This window comes from Ambystoma mexicanum, chromosome 1q (assembly GCF_040938575.1).
Source record: "Ambystoma mexicanum isolate Mex_15411 chromosome 1q, UKY_AmexF1_1, whole genome shotgun sequence".
NCBI classification, from domain to species: domain Eukaryota; kingdom Metazoa; phylum Chordata; class Amphibia; order Caudata; family Ambystomatidae; genus Ambystoma; species Ambystoma mexicanum.
This window is the reverse complement of record NC_090922.1, coordinates 288,058,054-288,081,989: the sequence shown is the minus strand read 5'-3', so window position 1 is coordinate 288,081,989 and position 23,936 is coordinate 288,058,054.

Here is a 23,936-nt window from a genome sequence, read left to right as displayed (position 1 = left end):
ATCAGCTAACAGGGCTACCTTAAAGGTTTTTCCGGTATATTCTATGCTGTAAATGTTACCATTCTCTCTGAAAGTCTGTGACATGGTTGACACCAGTGGTGAGAATGGACACACATGATTCATGCCTCTATTCAAGGTAAAAACCTCAGAAAGAAACCCACTGACACGAACCCAGACAGTTGGATAATCATAAATGACCATTAGTTTTCCTAAACCCATGTCATTTGAGCATCAAGAGATCAAGGAATACAATGTCACCTTTGCAGGTTACTGTTACAGAATCATCATATGAATGTGTCTGGGGTGAACATGTATTCATTATATCCTGTTGAAGGCCCTTTGTACAATATGCAGTGATAGTTTAAAACCTGTAATAGGCTCCGTGATGAGATATAAAGAATTCTAGATGCATGTTGAAACGGGGGACGTTGAGCAATCTGAAAAGCTTCTATTAGATTCCTTATGCTTGCAACTATGTGTGTCTGATAATCATTATTTTATTTTTTTAATTACATACATTACGTTTTTGTTTGTAAAAAATGGATTTCGTTTACTAACCCTACATGAATAATTGTACACATATGTTTTAATAATAATAAAAAAAGTGATTTTCACAAGAAGGACTGCATTTCAGATTTTGTACTACAATGAACATTCTAAAATAAGTGACATGCTTTTTGTACTTTGTGAAAATGGTTATACTGAATAATGAAGGTGTTTTCTGAGTCAAAAAAGGAAAGTAAGAAAGATTGAAATAAAAGAGAAAAAAGAAGGAAAGAAAACATTTAAATAAAAGAGAAAGAAAGAAAGAAAAGAAAGACAGAAGAACAGAAAGACAGAAGAAAAGAAAGAAAGACAGAGGAAAAGAAAGACATAAGGAAAGAAAGGCATAAGGAAAGAAGAAAAGAAAGGCATAAGGAAAGAAAGAAGAAAAGAGACATAAGGAAAGAAAGACTGAAAGACTGAAAGAGAGAAAGAGAGAAAAGAAATGAAGGTGGAAAGACTGGAGTTTTAAACTCTGGCCTGGGGAACAGATCTTTAGGACGCCACCCTTGCTAGATGAACAAGGGACACTTCTGGGAAGATAGCTAGACCAGCTTGGAGAGCAGTCAACTCTAAATCTCAGGAGGAGTGAGGGTGATCAGAGGTCTCCATTGCGGGGACACAATGAAATACCAAGAATTACAATTAGACAGTAGTACACAAAAGTATACTGTTTATTATAGGCCAAATAACACCAATGATTGAAGAAACGCTCTAGTAAAATACCACACAAGCAGCACACTATGTAACGTATATAAAATCACTGGAGTCAGTTCGAGAAAGTTAATAACTCCACCAATAGCTGTAATGGAATAAGGTAAATAAGTTATGGAGCACTAACAGTCTCCAGAGGTAGGAATCCTATCTTTAGGGGTCCAGCCCTAAAATGAATGGAGCCTCGTACTCAATGGTTGTGCGTACGTTCACAAATACTTAAGGTGCAGGAAGAAGTTAGAAGATTTCTGAAGGGGTAAAATTGGTTCCAAGAGTCAGGAGAGGATCTTCTACAGTGAACAAAGCTGTTCCCAGCTTCTGGAGGGCTTTCGGTGGCAAACACTACCAAGCCAAAGGGAAGGCCAACAACTACCCTTCAATGTAAAGGTGTTTCGATTAACAAAGGGCCACCCATAAGTGACTTCACTACTCACCTCCCTTAGCTCGGTTTTGATCCAGAGTAGGGGGGTCGCCAGAGGTATGATTTCCCACCCTCCATTCAGCTGCCAGATGCACAGCCACTGCAGGTGTGTCTTCAGGTCTGGTATGGCACAGGAGCTGTTACGTTAGTAAAGATCAGAAGCAACCACTGATGCAGCAAGTCCCAGGGCACTGGAAGGAATGTTGGAAAACCGTCTTCAGTGCTTGTCACTGTAGCACCATGGTACAAGGGACCCAACTGTCATGGTATGACTCAGCCTTCTCTCTCGCGGCCCAATGGTGCTGGGATGAAATTCAGCAGAAGGGTGCCTTAGAGATCAAGCTAGGATTCTTCAGAGTCTCAGGTCGGAACACAGAACAGCAGAGCTCCTGCACCGCAACCAAGTATTGAGCTGGACAGCCCACTGAATGGCTGAGTGACACTTCCAAACAAGCTCACTTGCAGGGTAACCAGAAGACGTTGTGCATGATTGCTGCCACCACCTAAAGGGTTCGAAGAACATTTACAGGTCTTCTGAGATAAGGCAGAAAGTAGGGCTCCACTGGGACAGCAGCGGATTCGGGTACCAGACCTCCTCAAATGAGTCTCAGGGTCGTTGTTTGTTCTGCTGGGCTCCTCAGAATACTTGGCTCTTTCTTCACATCTGAGGAACAGGTGCAAATCCCCTTCTCTTATCCTATCAGGTGAGAACGCACACACCCAGTCCACCAATGGCAAGATCTGGCTAACACATGTACACCAGCAGTGGTACAATAAGGGGCCAGTGGGCTCCTTATGCTCACATGCACACCAGGCACCCTGGCACCAATAGTGTGGATTGGGGCCTGGCCAGCCCACTTCCTGTGTGACTACACGCATGACCTGCAGAAGCTTGTGAAAAGAAGCAGCTTTCACTGGCAAATGCATGCCCAAAACAAGAGGTCACTGTCCTGGAAAGGCAGGGAGAGGGCAAAGGGACAAAATGGCTAAAGGAACAAACAAAAGACCTCATGCCATGGCCATGCCAGGCCTAGCCACATTCTGGAGCCACAAGCAGTAAACACGGTAGGGCTCTGTAAAAAGTTATAAAATTAAGAGAAATACATACGGCTGCCACTGGTCTGTTCTGAGGCACATTGTACAATCACCAAAAATGCCTTACAGGGTGTTTAGGGTTATAAAACACAAAAACCATATTGCGCAATACTAGAAGTTACTTTGCACAATGATTGAATGTTACCAGCAGGTGGCAAGCCCAGTGGAGTGTGGCAGAAGGCTGTACTCCACTGCAAAAAGTCAAATCAGGATACTAAAACAAATGCAACACGTTTGAGGGTACATGGACTATGGAGGAAAAGTTGCTTTTAGAAATGGAAATTCTGGCTCAACCCGTTTTTCTAATGAAAAGGCGGATAAGGGTTACAATATATGATTTAACTGACGCTAGGAAATCTGGGCAAACCAAGAAGAGTGACGAGCTAATTCTTATGCTATGTGGACGTGGTCCATAATGTGCGTCCATTCAAAGAAAATTGCACTGCATAAAATAGTTTATATAATCCCTCCTTTGGAATACGTATGCAGCATAACCATGAACAGCGTTCTTTCCAAGAGATGCTAAAATTTGCTGGCTGCAGAATACCCTCTGAAAACTTTATTCCCCGTGTGATATAAATACAGTCCAATTCAGTGTGATAAGATGTCCTTGTGGAAATGAAGTGGCTTAGATATTACAATATGGAGTGGGTAGAAACAGCTTTGCTCAAAGTTCTGGAAAGCAGTGGCAGGGGCTGAAATGCTTTGTCACTGGAAATCGTAAATAAGAGGAGTGTATTTCACTATACATTTGGGCTCTTGCTCCTCTGAAAGAAATGTACACATGTAAACCCAAAATATGACTCTTTCATTCACTCTCCATATCACTTGCCCACCATCGAATGAGCAGCTAACGTCATGCGACAAGGACGACATTCCTAAGTAGTCATGGTCCCCAAGATTTCCTGTGGCCTAACCCTGTGCTATGGAGTCATGCAGAATTGTTTCTGTAAACTACATTTACCAAACAAACATTTTACTGGTAAATACAATTCATCCGGAGAAGTCATTGCCACGTTCATGCTACAGCTCATAATATGGCCCTCTTCCCCCAATATATCTCTTTGAAGCATTTCCGGGATACCAGAGGTTTGCATGTATATTAAGAACAGACAAAAACATCCACTGTAGCGAAATTAATCAACTGAGACACATAGCTCATTTATCCCACATTTAATTTCAAACCCTTCTTCCTGAAATTTAAATGTGGCATTACCAGGAAATGGAAATAGCGTGACAGACATAGCCTAGGGCAGTGCCATCTTGGAAAAGAGAAAATGCGAACTGTTAAAGCTGTGGCCATTTTTCATCGTCATTTGTGCGCATTTATAATCCCTTTTCCTTTCCACAGATGGGAACGCTACTCGTACATGCAACAATGGCCTTGTCTCTGCTATGTACTTTTCCAGTTGAATCTGCTCGTTCACAGTTCCTCTTACTGTCTTCTGATGACATGTTAGCCTTCTGTTGGAAGGTCGTACATTGGAATTTTAAGATATTTTCGATTGTTCACTGAAATCTCCTGTTCGCAGCATCAGTTCCTCACAGTTTTACTTAAGATGTGAGGAATCAAAAAAGAAGTGCTTGAAAAATAAACTTACTTTAACCACACATTTATTCAATGAAGAAACGATAATGCATTTTCACAGAACCAAATGAAGTGATAATAAAGACAACTATCTTCTTTTAATTAACTTCTTTTCCCATGCTCTGCATCACTGCAAACCATTTGTATCTTGAGCTATTAGGTGGCATCACCTATAAACTGAAACTATTGCATTACCGTACAGGTAGGGAGAAATGGCATATGGAGGGACACAAAGCTTGTAGGTGTTGTTTGGTTATTCGCCCACCCATTGACTGCCCACTGCCATGCTAATTCCTATGCCCATTCTCACACAGTTTCTGCCCCTCCCCACCTAGCACACCACCTCATGGGAACTCTGAGGTTGCTTCAATCAAGCCTTAACATCAAACTGTGCACTCAAAGTGCCAGCCAGTGTTTTTTCAAAGCAGTATCCGAGACTTAAAGGCTTAATTGGAGTTGCAAACATGCTACTGGTGTAATAACAATGTCTTAAACAGGTCTGCCTTCAGCCACTCGATTTATTAGCAGCATGTATGTCCTCCACTGAACTCCTGTTAAAAACAAGGATTAGCAAAGCCACAGTCTATAAGTATTAGGTGTTGGCCAGGCACTGCTATTAGATTCTAGACCCGCAGTCCACCATCACGATCCACTGAACCAATAACTACACCCCCGTTTTCTATTTTTTTGAAAACAGTTCAAACAGGTGACTATGCTATACCATTGACTGGAATCTCCATATCTTTCCCCCTCCTTGTCTCTCCCTCTACCCATCCAGTTGGGATTTATCCCAGTAATTTTACCAATCTACACTGTACAAATGACCTCAAGATAGAACTTTGGGTAAGGAACAACATCCCTTTTCCCTTACTGTACCATCAGTCCTATATAGATGTGCATTATTACCTACTCACTAACTCAATTCTACGTGCAATTTTTTCCTTCTGCACCCAATCATCCTTCCCTCATCCCCACCCTTGTTTCTCTGTCCATTATTTCATTTTATTTAATCGGAAATTAGATTGTATATTGTCAATTGTATTGTTTTGATTTTTATCTAATTTTTTTGACTGGCACAAATACAATGGGTTGACATCATTTTTTTAATGATGGCATATTACATTTGTTTTTATTTCCTTTTCAATGTATCACTTTTCATTTTGCATTTATGGTTTGTCACATTAAGATATGCCCTGTTTTGAGAAAGGCACCTTGCCGAGACACGTGTCATGTTAAAGGGATATATGAAATTAAAGTCTTTTTACCACCAACACGCTTTAGAGTCTTCTCCTATCATTTTTGGCGCAGTATTAAGGTGTGTTCAAAGCCCTTGTTTTTCTAGATTCACAGGTACTCACACCATTTTGCTCCTGCTACCATCAATGGCCAGTTAATACCACTATGGCAGTGCCTGGCAAGTGCCTTTCCCATGCTTACACAAAAGCCCAAACCGTTGGCATTGCCAATGCTTGTTAGCCTTAGACTGCAATTTGATTTTGGCTATTGTTTCCTGGCTAGCTTTTTGAGAATGAGGTTTAAATACTCAGGCGAAGGCAAGTCTCTGGCTGCACCTGACTAGCATGCATTTGAAAGTGTATTGGATGGCTGCCAAAAGCATAAGGTCCATAAAACAGTGAACATGGTCAAGTAAAACCGCGAGAATAACATTGGTAGCAACAGCATTGAACAGCAGCTATCACACTCACTACATGCTCCCCTGAAACCTTGGAAAACAAAAGAGTGATGGGTGGAACTGGTTAAAATCATTCATAACCACTGGGATGGCTATGGGCAGCTGTCCAAAACATCTGTTTTGAACTGGCCGTGCCTTTATGCAAGGGAAAAAAAAACTATGCAATTCAGGCTCAGTCCCAGCCCAAAAGGCTCAGCCCAGCAGAAGTTACCAGGTCATCCCCTTCGCCATAAGTTTAATGCAGTTCTTGGGAAGAAAAAGTGTCATCTGCTCTGTGCTAGACACAATTCTTATGTCTAATGCAGCAGTGCCTTTACCTGATTTGCAGCACTCCCGATGTCTTTAACAAACATTGGCAATGCCAATAGTTCTGGCGTTTGTAGTTTATTGCATTTTACATTTAGCATTGAGAGAAGGAAGGAGGACTGACAGGACAGGTATGAAGAAATGGCAGCAAGGCAGCTAATGAAGGGCAGTGCCGGGAGAGAGGGAAGCACTCTGGGGGGAGGAATAAGAAATAAATGGCAACACGTGGGAGAATAATAAAATCCAGTTGATACAAGCTAGGCCAGCAACCGTACACTGTAGCACTGTACAACATTTGAAGGAAGGAATTGCAGTGCCAATGGGGGGGGGGGGGATAATGGCACAAATGGGGGAAAGGAGGGACAGCACAAGGGAGGAGGGACAGAAAAAGGAGATGGAGCGACAGCACAAAGGACAAAGGAGCGCAGCCAAGGGCGGTAGGAGCGACAGCACAAGGAGGGAAGGAGCGACACTGCAAGGAGGGAAGGAGCAACAGAGCAAGGGGGAAGGAGCAACAGAGCAAGGGGAAAGGAGTGACAGATTGACGGGGAAAAGAGTATCGGAGCAAGGGGAAAGGAGAGAGCAAGGAGGAAGGAGCAACAGCATAATGGGGAAGAGGACAGTGCAAAAGGGACAGAGCAACAGCGCAATGGGTGATGAGGGGCAGCTCAAGCGTTGGAGAAGGAACAGCACAACCGGCAGGATGGAAAGCACAAAGGGGGGGAGGAAGGAAGTGTTAAGATGGCCTGGAAAATCCCAAATTACACACAGGTTCTTCAAAATGGACTCAATAACTAAAATAGACAAAGTGCAAGGCAAACCCCACCTTTATTATAATCAAAATAAAGCAGGGACAGCATGCAAGCATAGAATTTTTGATGGTCTCATTGGTTACATAAAAAACAATGGTTTACATATTCAACATTTGTCATAACTGACATACTGTAAAATTAGTTACCAAAACCTCCATGCAATGGGGGTTGGTTAATAGAGGTGATTACACATGCACTTTATGGGGGTTACATTTCTAATTGGATAACACTTGTCTGATGGCTTCTCCTGCGACCACCTCTAAATTGATAAAGGTAAAAATGAAACAATATCAGCAATTTATAATAGGCTGGCCTGTGTACTTTGTGGGTGGCGTAACATTGGAGATTTTCATTGGTTGGCTTCTTACAAACCAACTTTGGGAAACTGACAGGTCGTCAAGACATGAGCCAGACAGGAGTAGGGGAGAGAGGTTTAAAGAAGTTACCATCCGTCTTTTGTAGGCCATGAACCAGGGTGATCTCTTTGTATTTGGCCTTGTTTGGAGTCTCAAGTCTGGGGATTGGTGTGAGGAATAATGCTGGTGCCCCGGTTGTGCTTGTTGCTAATGAATAGACAGTGTTCTTCAATTATGTGTCACGTGTTTGGAATTATTTCCCCCTTCTTTTACTGGGAGTTTAGCTAATATCGATGCAGGTGTTGTAACTATAATTGTGTTTTTATAATGCACTTAATACCAATGAGGTTTTCTCAGCATGGACCCGGGATTCATACCTGTGTTGCTCTGCATCATCTTGCTTCCAACACAAGCACATTGCCACTGAGCTATACTACCTGTGCCGTAGTGTTATGTTTTCTCTTGCCACTGAGGACACTCTTGAGTAACACTTCATAGAGTCTTTTGGCTTACAGTTGTCCTACACCTGGCCTACAAAGGCTGGTTGCCCTCTTATTAGACATAAATTATTCTGGGATTATCCTTCTTGCATCCTGCAAATTGCTATCTCATGCTTTTACTGTAATGTTCTGACCCTCCCTTAATTCGTGGTAAGCTCGGCTGTGGTTACCTGCCCCTGCCTGAGCTCTGCACAGACCTTTATTTCTGTGGTTTTAGCATTTTGTGTTCTTGTGAAGGCTTGAGGTATTTTGTTTAATTAGAAGCATGTTGTGGCTTCCATTTAGTAAAAGATGGCTGCCCATCACTGTTAGGTTTCTATGTTAGTGAGCTATCTTCACATGTCGTTCATGTTGCATTCTTCTTATTCATTGCTTTTGTTAGTATTCTTTATGTCTTATGGATGCTATGTTAATATTATTCATGTATGAATGCATATATTACCTAATGTATGCATTCTTCATGTTGAGTGCACATTTGCTTTGTGTCGAATGCAGGCACAAGCATTGTCCAGTTTGGTTACTCATGCCATCTCCAGCTTAGATCATGGCCATCTCCTATTGTACCTGCCCGAGATAAGGGTGGTACGGTTGTCTTAGTAAGTAACGGTTCTCACCTGTGCAGTAATGAACTGGGGGAGGGGCAGAAGCTATGGATGACGTTTTCATTTGCCTCTCAACAGGAGCACAAGGGGTGAGGATGGACAGGACAAGGGGGGAAAGGAGTACCAGCATAAGTGGGGAGTACATCCTTTGGTTCTATGTATAATTGCAGCATGGCTGCAGTTGTCCCACATTGTAGTGTTGCCCTCAATGGGGCTCATTTTCGACCCAGTGCAGATGACCTCAAAGGAAATCTGACATTTCTTTATTGTCATGTATGAACACATTCTGATACATTTTTCCCCACGTTTTATGCAACTGCACAAAGCAGTAGGACGATGGGCATTTCTACCCATTCTAAAGTGAATCCCAAATTCAGAAACTGGATGCATGACCCTGTGATTCTCTTATTAATTTATATCCCTCTAACAGAGATAGAAATGCTTGAACGACGTACACAACATACTCAGAGCACAAACATTTTCCAAAAGTGAAATAATTAAGGCAGCTATGAAAATCCTGGGATCTGAGCATTACCTTGCACTATAAGCATTATTCTTTGTAGAGGTGCAGTACCACTGACAACATAGACTGTTGTCATTGGTACTGCAGCTCTCCAACAAATAATGCTTGCATCACAAGCGTTATTGTTTGGAGACATGCAGTACCACTGACAACATACAGAGGTCCTGGTAAGAAATCTCTTATTTCTTACCAGGACCTCTGTATCGGCAGCTACAGAGGTCCTCTCAGAATTCCTATGAGGGCCTCGGTATGTTATTGGTACTGCCCCTCTACAATAAATAATGCTTGTAGTGTAACAGTACCCAGAATGGGAAACCTATCTGTAACCCAATGGGCCCAGGAAAGCAATATATACTGCTATGATCTGAAACTGCGTGCAGAAGCAAAATGTCTTGAATTCATATCACTGCTTCGCTGCAGCTAAGCTAAGCTATTGTCTTCGGGCGTAGATTGCCTTGGGCTTTAATAAGTTAACTTCAAATAAGGTCATGGTGCATTCATGGTTCTGCAGATGGCGCGAGATAGGTGCCTCCTCCACTGCTTTGCAGGTGTTGCACATGCAGCACCTGGGTAAATAGCAGCCAACAGAAGAATTTAGAGATAATGCAGTCTCTAGTTATCGCTCATGTGGAAAGTAAGTTTAAACTATTTCACCGTATTTTAATAGATATTTGATTTTGAATAGATGGAAACTAATAAGATAACTCAGTGAACTAAATGTTTGCTTGAGAGATCTGTGGTTGACTTGGAAGTCAGAGTTTTAGGTGACTCAGGTCTCCATCATTTGGAGCTGGATACATTGAGTATCATTACATGTTTGATAATAACATCTACTATCACAATGCTTAAAAGTGGGGGTAAAGCCTCTATATAAAATCCTCAGGTTATTATTATGATTATTAAGTATAGAAATATTAACATTAATAGTGATTTTACTATTGATAACACTAATTCTATATCCAATATTGTTCCCTCAATAAGACATTTTCCATAGACCCATGATTGCAGAGGGAACCAATATGCAAAAGCCATTATCATGCAGTCATTTTCCCTTTTTATTGTATCTATTATGTTGAAAACTCATACCTCTGGGAATTAACATTAAATACTGTAGAACTCAGTGAAATAGGCAACAACTCCTAAAGACTCTGTATCCGAAAGCAGCAAACGATTCCACATTTGTGGACCCCGAACTATTGTACAAATAGCCCTGTCAGTGGCAGCACTTGGACTAGATTTATTGAGCCTTAATGATTTCTGAATGCAGAAAGTTAGAAAGCCACACATTTCAAAAACTAATTAGGAAAATACAGTTGTATTGCCCATATTATCACCTGGTGTGGGAGAGCCAAACAATCAGTTGGCTAGGAACGTGGGCTTGAACATCCGGTGTAAGCCCGCATTCTAAGCTGCCTGTCAGCCGGCTCGCCCCGCCTCCACCTTCCCCCACCCTCCGCCAGTTTTTTTTTTTATTTACTAACCCTCACGGGCCCACTTACCTTATTTTGGTTGTGGCAACCCTCGCCGCCACAGCCGGACCTTCTTCTCAGCTTCTCTCGAGCCGATAACTTGGGCTGCGGGGCCGTTATCCCCCGTTTCAGCACCTGAAACAGGGGATGAACGCCACAATAAGGTTCAACTTACATTTGTTTTTAAAGGAAATCATTCTCTCTGAAGTTTAAAATTGATACATTTATCAAACCTCTCTCGGCTCTTTAATATGATCTTTTTTATGTAAAACATCCTGCAGAGAAGAATCAATCTTATCACGGTTACTTGTGTGGGTTGCACCACATCAAATTGGGCAAAACCAAAAATGGAGACTTGTTCATTTATGACACATGGTTAGTATGGCTCTGCACGTCAATGTTAGCTAGTTCAGCTACAATAGCAACTTCTATTGTTTTATAAACTGTTGTACGAGCTAAACTACGACATTGTCATCATTTCATTTTATAGTCACAAGAACGTTTTTGTGTGGCAGAATATCTTCAAGTCTACACGTGTTTCAAGCACTTACTTGGTTGGGCGTACAATAATTATTTTGCTTCTGAAATTCAATGACAATCTATTTCTGCCTATTTTGGGCTCAAAATCCTAGTTTGCGTCTTGTACTTGGGTGGTAGTCTAATCTAATTGGTCTCTGTGTTTTACTGATGCGATAGTGTTGATTCTGTTCTTATTTTCTTGAGGCGAGACTGAAGTCCTTACCCAGTTAGTATGGGACTTCTTGAATTCAAATGAGTCAATTGTGATTTTGAAGACTTCTGCTTTTTTCCATTCACTGACCCTCTCCTGGTAGTAATAATCTTCATGTCGGGAAGCGGCAGCAACATGAGATTTGAGACTCAGCGGTGTGGCTTGACATGTTTTAGATCCTTTCCTCTAACATTCTGTCAGAGTATTGACGGTGGTGGCTCAGTAAAAAAAAAAGAAAATTAATACACAAAAGTATTGTCCCTTGTTTGGGTCAAAGATATGCAGTTGTAGTTCAGAACACAAAGTGGAGAAATTCTCTTATACAGAGGCTGTCACTTATGCATTACAACTGCATATATGTCATCTTAGCAAGGATAATATTCGTAGATAAATGAAAATAAATGGGACATTGATCAAAGAAATATCACAAGTGAATCAGATCACTCAAGAAGTCCCTTATTAATTGGAAAAAGATCTAAAGTCACACATCAGAAAGATAAGAGTAACATGGACACAATATAGGATTGGCAATACACAGAAAGTGATTAGAGGCATTCCGATTCTAATCCCAACATCCATTGCTGTAGTACGTGCTGACTGGAGAGACTAACACAGGGCATTTCACAATGATAATATCCAAGAAATGAAACAATAAATTACAAACATGAACACAACAAACATTCTCCCTCTATACCCCTTCAACCATCTCTGCCGAGCATTCAGTTGATAACATGACAAAAAGTAGGCACATGAAGGGACACATCTAGTAGTAGCACATAGAGACACTCCTCAAGAAACGGGCCTACTGGAAGATCAAACATGTTCTGGTTCATTCGGCCTACTTCTAGGATTCCCCTGGGTTTTTCCAAGGGCTTAGTCTCAAGGGTTGGCAAGAGCCCTGCTGTTCACTGGTGGGGCCCAAGACTAGAGAATGGAGGTCAACCAGACAATAGTAATCTTTAGTCATGTTAAAGCAGGTTAAGTACTATTCATGAAGCCAAGCTTGGTTCTTGATTCCTTCACTCTTTCTGTTTGGCTGCAGAGAGAGGAGGAGACAGGACAGGCACAAACATTGTTGCTTTTGGTGGACCTTGAGTGCTTTTGGTGAGTTTAGGAGAATGTTGGTGCATTTTGTAGGGGTTTGCTAGTTGAACGAAACATGGTGTTTTTTGTATTTTTTATTGTTGCAAAAATGGTTTGTAAGAAACCTTACACAACATAATTAAACCATAAAAACATTTAACTCACATAAAATCCACATAAAAGAAAGGAAAATAGAGTCAATTCAGTTTCAGAAAGTCTACCTGTCACAATATAATCATAATATACTTTTCAAATTTGTCTTATCCAATTCTATTGTTATACAATTAAAAAAAACACATTTAGGGCTAGGACCAAAGAAATACTAGTACCCCACATGCATCTGCACCAAAATACTTCCGAACTGCAAGCAATGTCTTCCTTGAAGCAAATTGCACGTTTGTCCTCAAAATAAGGACACACGATAACCAATTGTCTCAGGGTTTCAGGAGAGCCATAAACTATGCAGACCCTACAGTTATTGTCGGATAGATTGTTAATAACCAACAATGAGTAGTCCCTCCAATGCTTAATCCTGTCGAGGATAGGAAGTTGGTTTAGCCTAAAATGCATACAAGTCATACTAATGTTAGGAAAAGGAAATTGCTGGAGATACAGCGGTAGACACTCTCTTGCATGATAGGTTGAATAAGAGGCAATGCAATTGACTGTCTCCGCCCAATCGGCCCTGAACAGAATTTTCTTAATATTCCCTGGTTGCTGCACAAGATCTCCCTGGCTAATCCTGTTATGTACCAGTACTAGACTCATCCGTTGTCTAAATTCCTGAATAGAGCGGACATTTCCAGCATGCATGGATAGATGTAAATTCTCATAAAGAGAATTTTTTGGGGAGTCAATTATATTTCTGTACACAGAAAGCTGCTTCCAAATGTACCCGGACTTTAGAGAAACAAGACACAGCTCATGTCTTATGACCGCATTCGGGATAACCATTGAGAGGCCCAACACCTCTTTCCATAGCTTCCCTTGTATGATGTTTAACATGTGTCCCATGTCCTGGATACATAGGTCAAAGCCATACAAAATGATTGGCTCAAATTTGGCTAGATAGTAACTCCTCAGGGGCAGGAGTGAAAATTTGCAAACTCTATTTCTCAAAAACTTGTTGTACATTTAGTTTTTTGCTTTATCAAATAAAATATGCTTCAAAAAATCAATGCCAACCCTATTATTTGGATGGTAGCCCAAATAAATTACAGCCTTGACCTGTTCCACACTGTCCAGACCCATAGTCCAAACACAGGGCTGTATCTTGGGTGTCCGAGAAAATACCAGAACTTTAGATGGATTCATTAGGCAAAAGGTTGTTATCCAAAGCTGCATTTATGTCCTCAGGCCTTGCAGCGTTCTGTCCAGGAGGATAACATCATCCACGAAGGCCATCCACTCCAACCTAATACTCCACAACCTAGCAGGTGCAATGGAAGGACCTTGCCATAGTCTCTCCACATCGCACACATATAAGTTGAAGATTATAGGTGCCAAGGTTCACCCGTTTAACTCCAATGTATGTATATATCACTGGTTATAGAGACCTCTCCTCAGTGAGACGAATACGTCTGATAGTCTGAGAATGTAATCAGGTAATAAGTTGAACCAGCTTGCAAGGAATATTCAAAGCAAGCATTTTCTGCCACAGCCTGGACCTTATGACACATTCAAAAGCACTGGACATGTCCAATGATGCTAGATAGACATCCCCCAGTTGTGTGTGATGAACGTAGTCTCTTAGATGGGCCAAAATGGTTGCATTAAGTGAGGTGCCCAGTTCTTCCCTAAACCGCACCTGAAACTGACTCAGGAGATTATTACTTTTAATCACACGATTGAGGGCCTGTAGGAGAAGGATAGAGAATACTTTGCTCGTAGCATCCATCAATGCTATAGTTCTATAGTTATTCAGATCTAGTTTATTTCCCTTTTTATGAATGGGTATAATGGTGGATTGCACCCAAGAAGCAGGAACAGTATAGGACCGATAGATATAATCAAACATGTGGTGTTTGTTGTATTCTTTTAACTATTTTTATCTGTAGTTGGTTGAAGTGTTATTGTGCTTGTTAATCCAGGTCTTGACAACATTGACTAGCAGGGCTGCTTTGCCACCACTTGCAGCCCAGCCTCCTTTTAGTAGTGGTAGAACTCAGGCTGTGGTCCTATTTGGCCAGAAGAGGAAACACAGAGTAATGAGGGATACAGGCATGGACTGCCACCATTGCCCGTCTTCTGCGAGACAGGGAAATCTGGAACCTCTGGCACCTCCTAGCATGAGGAGTCACATGTTCATGCACCTCTCTACCCCATGTTAATTAACTGGGAAAGAGGGTAGTTAAAGAGGAGATGATGACAACTCAGAGAGTCCAGTAGAAAATGCAGGAGTTGCTATCCTGGATGGTAGAGCCAAATAGATTGAGGAAGAACCGAGCATGTGACCAAAATAATAGCACTTAGACAGTGGTCACAAATCATCCTGGTAGAGCCAAATAGATTTAGGCAGAAACTACAGTTTGTGAGTGTGGTACTTGGATCTAGTGGCTCTGCTGGTTGGTAGCAACAAATGGATTGAGGAAGAATACCCCAGTTTGTGAGTACAGAACTAGTACTTAGATGGTGGCACTGGAGGTTGTTTGAGACAAACAGATTACGCCCGAATCACCAGGACTACAATAAGGTGTTAACAGAATGAGCAGATAAAAATGTAACATCATGTGTAGAGTTTTGTATGTGTCTGCTAGTTGGTAGATCCAAATAAACGGAGGCAGAGCCAGCACTGTGCCTCTGTTAATCAGATTGCATAAGACAAGAATGCAACACTGTGTAGGGAATGTTGTGTGGATCCTCTGCTTGCTAGCAACAACTAAAATAAGGCAGCACCCACAATTTGTAATGTAGTAATAGGACATAGAAAGTGGCTCCACTGGTTTGATAGAGACAAATACATTGTCCTCCTGGCTGGTGAAACATTGCAATACAATAAAAACGCAGGTTGTTGTACTGTCCACAGTTGATTTGTATAGTATGTCAGCAGGGTAGATTTAAGTGTTTGCATTTTTGGTAGATTCAAATAGATTGAGGCAGAAACTGCAGTTTGTGAGCATGGTATTATGACGGTATCAGTATCACCATGTATATGGTCGCCGTAAATAATATCGCCGGGAAAATGCTGTGGCGATATTATTTGGGTGACCATATATATGGGGACAGGGGCAAAAAAAAAAAGTTTAAAAAAAAAGTTACAAAAAAAAAGGTTTGGGGCTTGCCGGGGGGGGGGTCCCCCGCATGTTCCATGCAATAATGCCACCACAAAAAAACGGCCATTTCTCAGCGAGATTTTTGCATGGCGAGATTTTTGTGGAGACATTATTACATGGAACCATTATGACGTATGCAATGGCTCTGCTGGCTGACACTTATTAGAGCAAATTGGAGTGAGGATGAAGAGACATGACCATTTCTAATAGTGCAATGTGTCAAAATGCATCAAAGAAGCTCACGTGAACCATTTGTGCATTAACTTGGAAGGTTGCATTTCAGCCACTACTGCCAGAGTCTTCAGAGGTATTGTGCTTGTTCATTTTAATTTTAAGTAAGCTCTTTCACACGTGTGTCATTCAATAACCCCAACAATGCTAACTGCCTGTTCACACTACACATTAGCCTGGGGAAGCTTAGGGTCGCAAAGCCAAAATTACAGTGGTTAATATTAATTCCCCAGCTGGCATGTATTGAGAACATATGCATCAACATATAATCAGGAGTATGCTTCGTGTGTTCTCATGGGGTCTATTATGGATGCAGCAAGCCAACCAGCTAAGGGGAGCAACCAGTCCCATGGCTTCATATATTTCTAATTTGTACAAAAACTTGCCGTGGTGCCCCCTGAACATATATCACAAGTTGAGGAAAAGCAGGGTGCATCAGTGGGGTGTCCCGCTGGGTTATGATCTATGGATTTCTCTTCAGGCTCCATGCAAACTTTAAAATGTCCCTTTAGTGCATCCTTACACATAGATAATGTGTCCTGTTGCAAAATAAAAGTCCATGCGGCCTCCTTATCTTCATCACACACATGCAATTTGAAAGCTGTTACTTTGATTTTAAAAAATGGTTCAAGAAATGATTCCAAAAAGGTATTCCATATTCACCTTTATTGCAACAATGAATGGATTTTGTAGAACAGTCGAGAGCGCTTTCAGGGCCGGTTGCTTATGCTTAGCCAGGCATTTCAATTTCATGTATTATGTTTGCTGGTTTAAATTTCACTGCACTGTTTATTTGATGATTCTGGCAATTGCAGCAGTCAGTCATTGCATTGCAAAGTTCTTGCAGATACTTCAGCATATGAAAGGTTGAGATCCACTGAGTCAACATTGACATTGCGTTTTTCAGATGGTTTCAAGTGAATTTATGGCAGTAGTGAAGTTGTTCCTAACATACAGTTAGGACACTGTAGGAAGGCTTAAAGTGGGTACAGATCTGGTCTAGCTCGTCCAATGGTGGAAACTCGGTTATGAAGTAAATCACATGCCTTGTTTTGCATAGCCTCAGGGCAGCCTTCTTCCTAAGGCACATGTATGTGCCGAACACTGTTTTGGCATATGCCCCAGCCTAAAAAGATCACACCTGCCTAAGACTGCTTTGGCACACTCTGTCTGCCCATCTCATGTGTGTCTAACATAGCTTAGTTGTACTTCAACTACAAAACTCATGGTTGCCTAAGACTGCTTGGCAGTCTTTCCTGCTGTAAAATTCACATGTGCCCAAGACTGCTGTTGCATACTCCTCTCTCTATAAAATGCACTTCTGACTACGGTTACGTTAGCATACTCCCCATATACACAGACAGCCTTGGCATGCACCCACAGTTAAACAATTAATGGCTTCCTAAGACTACTTTGGGGTACTCCACACTTAAACATTTCCCACAGGTGCAAGGGTGCTTTGACTACCCACAAACCTTTTGCCTGCCTAAATCTGATTTACTGTACTCTCCTGACCACACAATACATATCTGCCTAAGACTTCTTTGGCAATCTCTTGCACCTAAGAAAATCCTGAGTGCCTACCACTGCCTAGCAGTACATTCCCACCTCAAAATTCAACTATGGTTAAGACTGCTTTCATAAACGTTTCACCCTTTGAAGTTAATGCCTTTCTAAGTGTGACTCATGATTGTGTTATAGAATTTTATTAAATGATAAAGGGGTTGCAAAATGCCTCAAGGTCCTAATCTAGGAGGTGTGTCCCTATCAACCGAAACTAAGGGTCTGTCCTGTGTCAGGATGTCCAAAGCATAAATGTCCTGTGTTCAAAATCCTACCCTAGCCCTTGCATTCTAATGGTAACTCGAAGGTGTTAAGTGAACAGCCTTTGGCTTCAAAATTGAACAAATGTTCAAGTTCAAAAAAAAGGTATAATTCCGACAAACGTTCCAAAAGGATAATATTCACAGTTCCAGGGAATGTCTCCCTTCCCCAAGTTTCTATCCACAAAACAAAAGTTCAAAGAAAAATCAAGTTCTTTATTGCCCAAGTGAATAGTTCCTCCTATTGGTGCTGCAATGCACTCCAGGGGAAATTACTCCTTTCCCCAGGTCTTTTCAACATTCAATGCAATCCAAAATCCTAAAGGCTTGAATCTTCCTTGAGATTCTCTTTTCAAAAATACCACAGATGCATTTACAAATCCTAAGGGCATGACTCTTCCTTGGGATTCTATTTTTCATGGTGTCACAAGTTGGGTGCGGGTCCCAGACTCGCAAAATACCTTGTATACTCTACCAGTTTTTATCATATGGTTCTTTTACACAAACATTTTGTGTACTCTCCTGCCAGCTTTTCTCATATAGTTCCTTTACCTAAACTCCTGGTGTGCTCTCCTCCCTGGTCCTCATATATATTTTATGCAAAATCTAAAGGGCATGAGTTTTCCTTGGGATTTCTCTATTCACACAAATTACGATGCAGTTCCCAGACTCACAAGATACCTGGTATACTCCCCTGCCAGGATCTTTTCTATATATTCTTATGGGTGTGAATCTCAAATATGCAGTTTGCCTGGTATTCTCTTGCTAGGACTTTTACATTCAGCTTCTTCACTTTGGTTGCGGGTCCCAGACTCGCAGAGTTTGTTAGGTATCAGTCTTTTCCATATTCTTCCCATATCTTGTGTCCACAACCCTCTGTTTGTCAGTTCATGCTTTCTTGCCACTTGTGAAAGCCTTTCACTCTCTCTATCAACTAATGCATTGCTTTCCCAGCAGCATTTGCATTCGCCATGAAGCTCCCTGATGTCCCACCTCCTCCAGCTCGGCTCACTGGTCTGCTGTGGTCGCTTCTGTGTACTTCCTATGGCTCTGCTACTGATGCATGCCGACCAAGGGGTAGAGACCCGCACTCCCGCTTCGCTGTTCCTCTCACTCCTGGTGACCTCTGACAGCCTTGCAGTGTCTCCTGCCTCAGGTTGTCTGACCTGAGGTTCTCCGACATACAGGGAACAATGGTTCCCACAGTCCTACTCAGTCAGGTAGCACTTCCATGGCTTCCCACTCTCTGTCTGGTCTCGCCTGTAGCACAGCTCTTCCCGGGTCTTCGCACTACCTGATGGAACATGCCTGCCTCCGTCAGCATATCTCGCTCTTCTTTCAGCTGTCAGGTGTTTAAATATCCCGGCATTGCACTCTCCAATGACTATAGCGCAGCATTGGCTGCCATGTTCTAGGGATTCTCACAACTCAATTCCTCTTCCTCATTACAGTATTTATAAATGATTCATATAAAGGCACTGATAGATCTTGTCATTCTATCTGTTACAGAGTTGTAAGGATGCCATCAGCAAGTTGTGTGTGTTATTGAAGGGGGTAATCCCAATATGCCATTAAGGCATGAGGAATGGAGGGTATATCCATAAAAAGGAAAGGGGGATACAATGTCTTATCTGAGTCTGCCTGGCACTTGCCCTTAGGTTGGTCTCCAATCATGTGATGCTCCCTCCCATAGCCACCCCTAGGTTCAGGATCAGGTAGCAGCTGCCATACCCATTGTGTAGGGGAATGTAGTCTGAACTTCAACAAGGGTAGCTCCATATTTCAACATCCACATTTTCAACTAGGGCCAAGAGTGCGAGACTCATGTGTGTGACTCATTTGTGAGACTCAGGCTGAATTTAATAGAGGCCAATGTTGTGAATTCACAGAACACATGCTAGAAAAAAAAATTAAGGAACAGGGTGTTATCACTTTACACCATGGTTGTGACCCGAGTTACACTAAAATAAAAACATGAAACTAACATATGCTAATTCCATCTAACATAACATATTTCATACTAACAATAAGTGCAAATCAGTACATACTTTTATAAACTTGGTGCAGATTGATGCAAGACGTTTTGTCTGTGCAGGGTTTATTTGAAATGCTAGAAAATAAATGTGGAGAATGGTATTTTGCAGGCAATCTCCAAGAAGGCTCTTTGTTCACATTGTGGAACAGGAAGAACAGAGGGCAGTAGAAATGTTACTTTAGCATCTGTGCTAAGCAGGCAGACTGTTCACATGTGCTTCAGAACTATCTGGAGGGCTAGCTGGATGACAATGGGAGATGACATCTCAGAGAAAGGCAGGACATTCTATATTCTGTGTAAGTAGGACCTAAATGATGAGCAGTGTTAGTCCAGATGGCTTAAAGGAATGGTTTCGGCCGAAAATATTATTGGCCCTATGCTTCTGCCGTGTGTTTTTAATCATAAATCGATCGATCGCACAAACAGTTCCTATGCACCTTACCCGAGTTTGTCTCTTGAACACATGCGAAATCAGGCAGCAGGGCGTGGCCATCTTGTGATAATCTTATCACTTGCCGCATCACCCTGGGTGACCTGCGTTTGTGGCACTCCCCGCCCCTGAGCCAGACATCACCAAATCATTTATATTCTCCGCCTCTCTCCGTGACGTTACTGGGCAGTGTAGCCAAGTCATCACCTACACAACTAGACGCAAACCCGTAAAACACACATCGTCTCACAGCACAGCGCGTCACAATTAGGAATATGAACTGTACTTTAGAAGGAAACAGCAAGACTGTACAATTGGTAAAGTACATTTATTTCATATTTCATATTATCTGACATAATCGATCAAAAAGGGAATTCTTTCCTTTGCTCTCGATCCGCAAATCCGTAAATATTTATCGTGAGTCACATGCTGTTCCTTTTTGGTACACAGGATGTTCGTTTTGTCTAAATTAAGCACTTCGGTCGCACAGTGAATTGCAAAGCTGGTGCATGAACTTGGCACTAGACCACCATAGAGGTTGTTATGTTGCTCCTTATCACTGGTACGGCGTATGGGCATATTGGACCTCGTCTGTCGTCCCAAAAGAGAGTTAAGTAGATCCAGTGATTGACATGTAGCTGTAGCTGGTGGTTGAAGAATCCATCGGTCGGGGTCTGGAATAGAGGACAATCACAGAATGGCACGATGTACCTGTTTGCAAAACAAAAATAGAAATGGGTCTCAGTAGCCAATCTTTATTACAATTCATCATTTTCTTTATTAACACAGAGGTGACACAATGTGAACCGAGAGAATACAATGTGGAATATGAAAGTATTACGCTATTTGCTCCTGAGGATAGTGTAATGGAGTATGTTCAGCTCTAAATGTGCCCGGTAGATAGCCCAGCACACAAAGGTTGTACTAGCACTTCATTGCAATATGCCACACAGAACGAACAAGTACAATGGGACCCAGCAATAACGGTCAGCTATTCGTATTTCGACTAGTTCTGGCATAAAATCGTCCAAAGAGAAACTTTATATTCGGCATTTCCATTCTCTTGGCGTAATGCAGACTGTAATGCAGACTCCTCTGTTCGTGTCAACACATTTTCATAAACTGAACTTATATGTAACTAGGTCCAGTTTCGGAATGGGCAACCTTATCATATCATACATTGTTACACCCCCCCCCCCTTCAACTCAATCTCTTTCGGAATGGTCCTGCCTCTCAAGGTAAAAAAACAATAGAACCTTATGCTGTGCATGGGACGCGTGGGTCTCCCAGCTCCGAAGCAAAAATTCAAAGCTGTTGGCCTTCACTCACAATGAACATACGTTCATACTTTGCAACATCTAATGTCAACACATCCATGAGAACATGATTTTTGAAGCACAGGCACAGGTTGAAATAATTGGGTGCAGTCACTAGTCGTTGTTAGTTGCGCTGCTCTGGTGTATAGGGGAAACTTGCCAATGACAGAATGCCCCCTACTCTCAAATTATAGTTCATGTAACACAAAAACTGAGTCGAAATGTGTCTAGTAATAGGCCCACCTCTGCTTATCTCATGGCCACCTACCCCATGGCATGTTTTCAGTCAGTATTTCTTGCATGCCTTGAATGTTTTGTAGCCTAGCTCTAATCCCTTTTGTGTGACAAGCATATATTCAGCTGTTTGTCGAACTTTATGGCAAGGCAACTGCCAAAACCCACAGATTCTTACACACTGATTTCCATTGGTCATTTACACAAAAAATGATGGTCGCACAGAAGCTTGACTAAACAGTGAAATGTGAAAGCAATCGTAATAATTGTACTTTTTAAAGAAAAGGACTAAGAGGATTGATTTCAAAAGACAAATTGCATACTTTATTTGTACAGTTTATAAAAACATTTTTGGCAAAAATAAAAGCAGATGGTAGTCATTTGTACCGGGATTTGAATGATTGAACAAACTCTGCTTTGGGTGGACATGGCACGTTGGCAAGGTTTTGTGGCAATGTATGTGTGCTCTGAACAGATTTGTGCGCAATTCCATGAGTATGCATCTCTACGACATTAACAATAAGATCTTTCACAAAATCAAATTCCATTTTGTCATATACTTGTTTGACAACCCATTTTTTCTTCTTTTCGTAAAGGCCATAGTGTAGCGAAGCATCCCTAAATTTCCTGCAGTCCTAGATGTTCCCGGCCTATATTCTCGTTATGCGCTAATACCGCTAGTAAAGTCCTAGATTTCATCCCTTGGATGCCGAAATGCAATCTCATTGGCCTGTACTTTAGGCACATATTGTGGAACACCTCCAAATCTCCAGTGTGACAGACTGGGCCCATTGTGAAATAATTTTAAAAACTTTTTTTTTCACTGCCGCCAAAATGTTTTTATTGATTGATTTGGCAACATGCCATACATCAAATTGATGTGTAATATTTGGATACTGCTCTCTCATTGTCTTGGCTATTCAAAGGTGTCTGTCTGTGGCCATGAGGTCGATTTGCATTCCCCTCAATTTTAGATCTTCCAGTGATTTCATAAAACCAAGTTTCTCCATGGCCACTGAGGATTTACATTGGGACACCTGCACGACCACCGAACTTACAATTTTCTTAGTTTCCATGTCCTGAAAATAGTAGGTGCAGTACTTAGCAGAACATCCGGGGCTGTCACACTGTCCATCGCTGGCTAGCCTGAACCGTTTGTCAGAGAATGTACTTTCAATAGCCAATTGTTCAATTTTCCAAGCTTCACTAATGGCAGGGAATAGATAATCACGTTGGTATTTGTAGTATTGCGTTTTAGAAATGAAATGGAGTCCCACAAACAAAGAAACTGGATAACTTCGTGAAACTAGAGCCACTGAAAAGTAAAGCCGCTGCACACAGAAGATTGTCAGCTGGCAGTTTCCCCATCATCGGTTGAGTGGACCATGAAAATGTTTTATGGAACTTTTCACAGGTGGCATGTATTTTGAGGTTACTGCCTTGTGTTAGACAAGTCACAGTCACCAATTGCTTCCCACATACTACCCCTCCCACTGAATGCACACATTTCAGCATCTTTATAATCTCCATCAAGCTGCTGTCAAATACTATGAATTTGGCCTCTTTATTAGATTGTCATCCGGCAACACTGTTTCGAACTGAACCGTTGTTAACATATCAGCCAAACTGGACATACTATAGTCGATATCTTTGTCTGGTTCGTCGGTCAATATTGTTGATGCTTCAGTCTCTGTCATTTCAACATCTGTTACCTGACCATGGATAGGAGAGAACATCAATGTGGACTGTTTTTTGGGGGGCATTTTTTGGCGGGTGTCGATTGTGTCAAGTGCTCATCAAGTAATGTAAAACTATCTTCTATAAATTCACTTTCACCTTCATCTGGCGGAGCAGGCACATTGTAGCAATGGTCCAAAAACTCTTTGCTGGATTCGCCGGTCATATTAAATTCATTTTCTGGCCATTAGACATAGGCTTCTCGAGTGTGAACACGCCGTGCCTCAGTTAATAGTTCCTCCATGGTGAAAACAGTTTAGCAAGCAGAATCTGTCATTTGTATCGCTGTCTGTGTCTGCATACTCCGTACTACATCGGGCAACTACAGGACAGATAGGAAAAGGAATGTTCAGTGTAAATCCACATACAGTGTTGTACAATTTACATTAAAAAAGAATATAATGAAGGCCTCAGCACAAAACA